Raw genomic sequence first — 9,615 nt, forward strand, 5'->3', positions numbered from 1 at the left:
GGCTCACCAGGGTCTATTTTTGTTTTTTATTGTTTCTGTATTAGATTTGTTCAGGTTTAGGTCTCTTCAGTCTAAGTGGCATTTCACTCTATCAGAATTCCCTCTAGGCAATTTCTGCTGTAATAAAGTTTGTTACATTTTAAAAAAAAAGTTAGAGTTCTTAAGTTTTGATGACAATCCATTCATGCATCCAGCCCTTGGTGACTGTGATCCAGAACTCTGCTTATCCGCCATAATGCCCTTTGCTTGCACTTTTTCTCATGTGCCACACTTCAGCTATAGTGCATTTTCATTAGAACTGGATGGTGCTTTCCTGATGCCTGTACAAGTTAGAATTTGGAAAAGTGGAAGAAGACTTAAACTTAACCCAGATAACACTGAGCTGATGCTGGTTGGATGGATAAGTTTCTGGAAAGCAGGACAAGAATGGTGTCGTCCCCTTTATTGCAGGTGTGTCTTTCCTGTGTAAATCAGGTTCACAGTTTCGGGATATGTCTGGACCTGTGCTTACTGAAATAAACTGGAAGTATGCCTGGTGGCTGGAACTACCTTTAATATTAATAGTTTCTGCATTTATTACAACATTTTCTGTCTGATGTGGATCTTATCAGGGTCATCCACACCTTTGAGATCCAGACTGAATTACTGTAACATGAATCCCATGGGACTGCACTTGAAGGCTTCATTATACAGAAAGCACTGGCTCAAAGTGTTAGCAGGATTGGCCATAGGGCACATATTACTTAAATGCTCTAAAGTATATACTAGCTCCTTGTCTGCTTCCACTGACAATTTAAGCCTAATGCAAAGCCTCACTGTTCACTCAGGCTTCTGCCTGAAATGGATTAGCTGTGATGGATGTTTTGTAGCTAGGATTTCTGAAATAAGATGTTGAGATGTTTATCCTTGGATCTGATTTAATGTCAGAAGATAGCTGTAAGTGTAAGGCATATTCTCAATGCATTCATTTATAAGCAGTGCACTGTGTGTGAGCACAGTACAAGCTGGAGGTTTCTGGGTAAATAAAGTAATTGGAGGTTTTTTATTTAAATGTGTTTTTTTTTAATTTAAATCTTTTATCAGTTTCTTTCACTTGAGCTCTTTTCTTCCTGGTTTCAGACCCTTGCTGTAGGAACAGGCTCCACTTGGGGAAGGAAATGAAGCCAGCAGTTCAGCAGAAGGGTTCCACCCAGTGTCTCTCATCTTCTGACTCCTCTGGGAGAGGATCCATGCCCAGGGCTAAGGTCCAGGAGCTGTCCTACAGTGTCTAGGAGAAGGGGCAGAAAGTAGCTGATGGGAATTGTGGACTACTCCTTTGATGTTTGAGGCATGGAAAGTGGAGTAATGGCAGGGAGAGGTAGTAAATGGGAACAGGAATCTACAAAAAGAGTGTGCTAACAGGGAGAGAAGAATACATAGGCTGGTGCTGTCTTACATTAATGACATAGAATCATAGAAATGTAGGTCTGGAAGGGACTGCGTTAGGTCATCTAGTCCAGCCTCCTCCACTGAGGCAGGACCAAGTATACATAGACATAGACCATCCCTGACAACGGTTTGTCCAACCTGTTCTTAAAAATCTCCAGTGACAGGGACTACACATCCTTCCTTGGCAACCAATTCCAGTTCTTAACTATCCTTAGAGTTAGTTTTTCTTAATATTTAATGTAAATCTCCTTTGGTGAAGATTAAGCTGATTACTACTCATTCTACCTTCACTGGACATGGGGAAGGGAAGCAACACTTCCCTTGCCCAGAAGCTGCCTCCAGCCTTGGTACTTCCCCTTCTTCCAGTCTTCAAAGAGGACTCTGGTCCTGTCAAGCTCCCAACTGCTGAATGTGCGCTGTAGTAGCAACTGTGGTTTTCAACCACCCGCTCCCTCTACAACATGTGTTTTGTGGCCAATAGCCATACATACCCTTGGGCTGCCTACCACCCCTTAACACTTCTACAGTGGGCTGGCTGGGAGCCAAGATTAATGATGAGCAAGGAGCTGCCAAGTCCCTCGTCGCCTCTCCCTGGCTTTTCATAGACTGATTCCTTTGCATATGTTGGACGGAGAGGAATGGGAGAGGAGCAGGTTTTCACCCTAAGGGAATGAAGATTTAAAAAAAATGTATATATAGCACTCATAAGGGAATGTCAGGCTTAGATTGATCAGTGCTCTGTCCCTTTAATGATTGGTAGTCCACAGAGGGTGTCAAAGGGGACAGTTCTAGGGAATAGGGTGTGGTAATACCAGGAGAGAGTAATGTGTGCTGGGAGGGATTCAGAAGCAGAGGGCCTTGTGCAAGCTGTATGTGTTTGTTTTGGGATTCTAAGTTGAATAAAACCCCATTTTTAAACTAGCCCGGGTCTGGGAGTGTGACACTCGGCAAGCCAGCCCATGGAGGCTGAATTGAAGTGATCTGACCTCTAAGTCTAACCTGGTTGTTACAGTTTATTCCTGAAAAAGCTGCCAGAAGATGTTGCAAACAGAAAAGTGATTTTGAAAATAAAGTTTTCTCTAGCCGCAGAAGGGAAAAAATAATTGTTTGCAAGCACTATCGCTGGTAGAGAGTTAGAGGTCCTTCAGATGGAAGTAGGAGGACTCATCTAACAGGTAAAGATGAGCATTTAAGAGAAAACTCTGAGCATTTCTGGGCCAGGGTACAGTACAATTGCTGCTAAAAGAAGTTTTACATTAGTTAAGTGGTTTGTTATATATTTAAATAGTGAAGAGCTGGAATTCAAAGATAAATTTGAACAGCCAAAAGGACAAGGAGCAGGGTCTGGACAGATACCTGGACTGAGCAACACCAAAAAGTTTTAAAGCAGCTGATTGATTGCCTAGGATGGCCACCAATAGCCTATCCCAAATGTGCCTTACTCTTTATCCTACATGTAGATATTGCCCATCAAGGCTTAGGTATAGTCTTAATTCTTATATCAAAGTCAGGAAAGTCAACTAAGAGCTTGTCTACATGGAGACTTAAAGCACAGGAAGCCAGGTTATAAATCTACCATGCACCAGTTTGCCGCACACTAACTGGATGCGTGGACCCTGCTACTGGGCACTAAAAGTTCCATAGTCCACTTTGAGATACTTCTGCTATTGGCTATGGATCAAGAATACCAGCTAAAAATTATCACCTTCACTTAGGAAAGGTGGCATGTCTAACTCTGAAAAGGACTGTAACTCACATTTTGTTGATTACCTCTACTAAGCAAAATTCTGCACAGTTACAGTGATAACAAGCTTTCAACCTATATTTTTCACCTCTGCAAGGCTGAATGCCACAGCACACTGGTGGGTTGCAGAGTGAGCTGACTAATTTCAAAGTGAAATATTGTCCAGGGGAAATCTAATGTGGAGGCAGATGCTTTATCCAGAATGCCTCTTAATATGGAGAAATGACAGAATGCACACAGGAGATGAGCAAAGATTGTTAATGATCAGTTCTTGGATGTAGAAGGAGATGGCAAGTTATCTTAGCAGCTATTACTACCACCCCTTTCGTAGTAGAAGGCTTCTCCATGGCCGTTACATCTAGCGGAAGTCCTATTCCATGAGAAGACATTTTGGCAGCCCAAAACCAAGTTTTGGCTCTTGCTAAAATTATTCATAAGTCCTTGGGGCACAAGCCTAATAACCAAGAGAACACAGGAGAATGGTAAGTTCTCTGCCATGATGCATGTGTAACCCCTTGCGGTTTAGAGCGCATGGCCTCTTTAAATCTTTCTCCTAAGGGGGGAGCAGTGGGAGTAAGGAGGGAAATTCCAGGGGGTACGCTGGAGTTCTAGAGACAAAGAAGGGCTGCAGCCTGCAGGCCCTCACAAAGTGAAGCAGCAGAGAACCTGCCTGAAGCCTGGGAAGGACAGGACAGCCGATCAGGGACACCCCAGGACAGGAGCACTGTGCCAGGGAGGAATCGCCCAAGAAGGACAGGCCGGAGGTGGACCCAGTATCACTGCTGCCCAGAGCTGCATGAGGCTGTAAGTACTGGGGCTTGTGACTCGCATTGGGAACAAGGAGGGAGGTTTGCTAGCTAGTTAAGTAGGGAGGTGGTCACTCTGTGTGGCTTTGCAGAGAGCTGCAGAAGAGGGCACCGGAGGGGTTTGTTGGGGAAAGTTCACTGGCACAGAAGACAACCAGGAGCACCCAAGACTCACCACTTTGCTCAGGACTCCTGAACTCTGCGTGCAGACACATTGCTCAGTGTCTGCCCTTCCAGACTGTGCTACCACTGGGCCTGTGGGGCCTTGGCTTGGATGCAACCCTGTTCTACTGCTCCCCCTATATTTCCCGTTGTTGTTTTTCTCCTCTCATCCCTCTGTAAATAAATGTTTCCCTTTCTTACATCCATTGTACTTTTCCTGTGGGTGGGTGTGTTCACTTGGGGTGGGGGGTTGGAACAGGTGCCCCTGGGGTGAAAGGGATTTTTTCCTGCTGCATTCCTGCACGCGCTCTCTTGGCCAGAGCTGCCTGCAGAGCAGACTCCATCTTGGCTATGAGGGTGCTAGAGTTACACATGGAAGGCATCTCTTGCACCTGGATAAAGATAGCCTATTTCCTCAGAAAGCCAAGTCAAGAAATGAACTGGTATTATGTGGAAAATCCCAAAAGCAAGTATGTTAAGAACGTCGTGAAGAGATGGGACATCTAGGAGCAGAGCAAGTAATCAGTCTCACGAGAGATTGGTTCCATTGACTGCAGATGGTGAGGGACATTGAACATTGTCACCAGAATCTGTTTGTGTTAAGCAAAAGAAACCTCAGCAGTCTATACAGTTACAGCGGAACCCTTTGAGTTTGTATCAATAAACTTCTTACATCTTTATTTTACCATTACTTTGCTAGGTCTGTCCATACCTACCACCAGTAAGTCAGGCAAGCTTGTGGTAGACAAGATCTTCAGCTACTGTTTTTAAAATTGGTTTCCCCAAAAGGATTAATCACAATCCAGGTGCAGAGTTTGAACATATATTCAGAAAGTTAGAGCATTACTGCAAAATTGAAACACCTCACACAATCCTTCACTACTCATGGGGAAATGGGCAAGTAGAAAGGTTAAGCTAAACTCTTCTGGCTATGTTGAGGGCCTTGCTAGAAAAAAAAAATCAAACTAGAAATTCCTTAGAGTAATCTATCCCTATAGTTATTCATGAAATGAAGCTACAGGAACCTCACCTTTCTATTTATTATATGGAAGATTTTCATGTTTGCCCATTGATATCACATTTACTTACAAATTTTGAATCTGCACCCGAGGACCAAAAAGTTTCTTTTACCTCTGAACTGGCAGCAAAACATTCTCAAAAATCACCTACTTTTGATAAGAATCATCCTCTTACCAAGTGAAAGGATACTTGTCAGGAATCTCTCAGAGAGAGGGACCAGGCTATTTAAGATCCTATAGGGAAGAAAAAAAATAATGTACTACTTAAAAGGAAAGGGGATAATGCAAGTCTGGGAAGAAAAGGCAGAAGATAGAAAAGGATGTTAGTTCTTCATTTCAGTCTTATTTTTCTATGACTTCTTCCCCTTTGATATAATTCCATCTGCTAAACCACCATGGAGGAAAGACACAGAATAGGACAAACTAGTGCAGTAAAATCAAAATGAGGACAGGACTTCAGACTCCAGTGATTCTAAGAGCAGGAGTGAAGATCAAATACACTATCTGATGGTATCTGAGAAATAAAGATGTTGATCCTGTGCACATGGAAACTGTTGATCAGACTGATGTGACATTCATATCAGCTATTCAAAAGATGTGATTGCCAAAATGAGACCATGGAACCTGAAACCAGAAGTGCACAGGTGGATAGATCACCAGAACAATCCACCAACGCTCAAGTTTGTCCATCTAGGGAGAAAAGCACCCCAAGACACTGACGTAAATATCGAGGGATGCTAACTGATCAGTGTCTAAGTCCAATCATCAGTCTGGTGAAAGTGCCGTGAGGTTAGCCTCATGTTTGCCAGATTCCACACCAATTATCTATTTCTGTACCTTATCCTGTATTCTATCCAAGATGGATGTAATAGTGGTAAATGAAGTGATATCGACTAATGGTGAGGATATTGCCCTCAAATGTTTTATGATTCTATATAATTTGTGTTTGTTTAGAAGATTTTTTTTCACAATAGCTCACCATATGCTCCGTGCCTTGGAGTTTTATTGTTGTACCGTTTATCATATAACAATTCTTATAAGATATAAAATCTTTGGGAATTTGAACTGTTCAGAACTGCCTCTCTGGTTGAATAATAGAGCCACTATTGCCACAAAAAATTCTTGCTTAATGTGAAATAATCTTAAGAGATGCAGATGTTTCCACCATCAGTGCCAGCGGCTCTGAAAGATGAGACAGATTTGCCTGAGAACAACTGTTAGTAGCAGTAGTCCATAAGTTTCACAATGCTCAAAGTCAGATGGATGGACTGAATGTGTTATGGGTTAATGGCTATGTCAGGCCAACTTATTTATTTTATTTTTGTGTACCTCTCATAAAGAATGCCAGCAGTCGGTCCCTTTAAGGATTGGAGGCCAAAGAGGACAGTTGGAGAAGCAGGATGTAGTTGTAGTTTGGTGGGTGGTCAGAGATTCAGCAGCACTTGGGTTTGTACAAGGTGCTTGGTGGGGTTTTTATTTTAAGTTTAATAAAACGCCAGTTTTAAAACCATCCCTGGTCTGAGAGTGAAACATGTAGTTTACCTAAATCAGGACCAAGTGTGGAATACAGTAATGACCTTCCCCAAGGAGGGTGACTAACCGTTGATAAGCCAAAAGGGATAGACCAGTCATTCTCAAACTTTTGTATAGGTGACCCCTTTCACACAGCAAGCCTATGAGTGAGACCCCCCCACCCCTTATAAATTCAAAACACATTTTTTATATTTAACACTATTATAAATGCTGGAGGTGAAGCAGGGTTTGGTGGTTGAGTCTGACCGCTCTCAACTCCCCACATAATACCCTTACAACCCTGGGGGGTCATGACCGCCAGTTTGAGAACCCCTGGAGTAGACTAATGAATAATAGGATAAGAGAGAAAGTAGGCTGAATAATTACAATAGACTTCATTCTGAGAAAAATCAAAAGGTCTGTAGAATAGTCTCCCAAGAGAAGTCACTGAGCAGCAAGGGCACAGTGCATTACTCATTTAACACCAGAATAGATAAAACAAGTGATAAAGTAGGGATCAATCCTGCAGGCACTTCAATTACATGGTAAATCTTTCCATTTGACTTGTGCATCCATAACATAGGTCTACAGGTGTATTTTCCCCAAAAGCAGCAAAGAATGACTAGCATTGTGAAGCTATGATATGTTTGCACTGCCATGATTAGAACCACATTTACTGGAAAAATCTGTACATTGTTTTCAAGGAACATGCACTCTTATCACAAACATACTCCACAGTTTGGGGATATAAAATTCCAAGTAATCTGAGTAATGTAATATTGTCTGTGTTAGATATACTTTGTCTGACACACAGTTTTAATTCTTCAGCCACCAGAAGTAGAAGAGCTATTTACCCTGCAAAGGCACAAATTTCCAAAAAGTGTTGATTGAAGTACACAGATACCTGCTATATTCCTCTTATCTAGAACTACCTGGGAACAGACATAAGCTCACACATGTACTATACCCTGCATACATGCTTAGTTGGAGCCTGGTGCAGAATTTGTCACTCTCACTCCTGGCTCAATTTCACTGTAAAAGGTAGCTTTAGTTAAAACAATGCCTACTAGGGCAACACTTAAAGAAAGGCAGGGGGCTGAAGAGGCAATTAAAGTTATCATTCTGCCACAGTTTGAGAGAGAAGTCTTATTCTCAAGACAGTAGATGTTCGATACAGGTATATCATTTTATTCAGAGCCTCAGTCCTGAACTACCTCCACCTTACTACTGCAACCCAAGGCCACTCATCTGCAAGCAGAAATGCCCACTGAGAGAGTACAGTGTGGCCTAATGCTGGGGACACTCAGTGTAGAGAGTTGGCGAGAACAAATCATCGGACCCTGTTAAGTGGTAAAGAGTTACTGCACTATCGTAGTGTCCGCTTTATCTACTGAAAGATGAGACTTTTTTTTAACCAATGGGGGGGGGGGAAGAAGAGTGGGAAAAAGAGAAATGAGTCTAAAGCAGCAAAAATATAAACCTTAAGTCTAGCGTGAATCAGTTTATTAAGTTTATACACACACGCTGAGGGGGAAAAAAATGATGTATTAACCTCACAAACAGCAAATCTGGTTTTATAGTTTTCTGTCACTAGATGTCACTGTTTTGGGGGAAGGCTCTCTATGTGCATAGCTAAACCAAGTGGATAATCGGAATAACCCATTTTGGTTTGTCTTTCCTGTTTAAACAGAACCATTTAGAGACAACTAGGGCAAAGTTTTCTTAAAGAAACCGAAGATTTTTTTTAAACTGCACTAGTGATTTGATTTATTCTACAGATTTGAGATTTTTAAAGATTAAATTACCCAAATATTGTTTATGAAAAGTCCATTAAGTTATTTTTCAGTTTCTTTGGGGATTTCTAGAATAGCCAAGAGTTTAAGAAAATATAAAAGGGTTAAATATTTAAGATTAATAAAGTCAAGAGTGACAAAAAAATTCCAAGGGACAATATGTTGAGATTAGCTAACAAATCACAATACTGGCAGCTATGCAGGGAGTTAAGTTAAAAAGTTGACAAGGGATAGATTATTTAGAACAAACTTGCAAGCCTCTCTCCCCCTCTCTCTCTCTGTAATTTGGATTAAGATTGCAAGATCTTCAGAGTAGGGAATTACTCTTTTCCCCTCCCCTCTACTTGTCTGTATGGGGACTATAAAACACTGGGTGCTCAGAGCCTACTCCTGCACAATTCAATGGTGCAGGATCAAGTCCTCAGTTTCTTAGATACTGAAGTAGAATATGAACACAAACAGCTGAAGTATTTGTGCAAAAGAGTTAAAAGTCTGCACCTTAAAAAAGCATAACTCCCTTTTAACATTAAAAACTGGTATGTTGAATACTATAAATTTATGGGTCATGATTTGTCTGTATTACACAGCATCAACTTCATGACATTTTCTATAATGCACTGTTTTAGGGTAGGTGAGTAGTGGTTTAAGGTGGGTGCAGGAAAGAGGATAGGGAGAAATGAGGCAAAGAAGAAAGGACAAGTGTCTCTATGAAGAGTTTTTCAAGGTTTCTGTTTCTTCCCACAGAGAAAAGTTTTGTGAATGTTTTTGGGTCCACAGCTCCCACGTTACTGCCCTTCCAATAAAAGGAAGCAGCAAGGGAGAGATATTTCCAGAATGAGGAGAATACAGCAATAAGGATGACTGAACACCAGTGACTGCAAAGGCCAGACCTCCTTTCAGGGAAGCAAGTACTTCCCAGTCCAGGCCATAGTGAGGGCTTGAATTATGAGGAGAGTTCTCTTCAGCAATTCTACCAGACAGAAAGATGGTAGCCAGCTGGAGAAATTCCAAAACTAGTGGCAGAACAGGGTGCAGAATTTGCATGCTCCAGGGGAGGCCTGCAGGAGGCAATGGCTGCTCTGCAAAGCTTGAAGTCTCGCTGGAACTGCCAGCATCCATGCAATCATTTTTCTAGCCTTGCATATAGACAG

This window comes from Trachemys scripta, chromosome 8, assembly GCF_013100865.1.
Source record: "Trachemys scripta elegans isolate TJP31775 chromosome 8, CAS_Tse_1.0, whole genome shotgun sequence".
Lineage (NCBI taxonomy): Eukaryota > Metazoa > Chordata > Testudines > Emydidae > Trachemys > Trachemys scripta.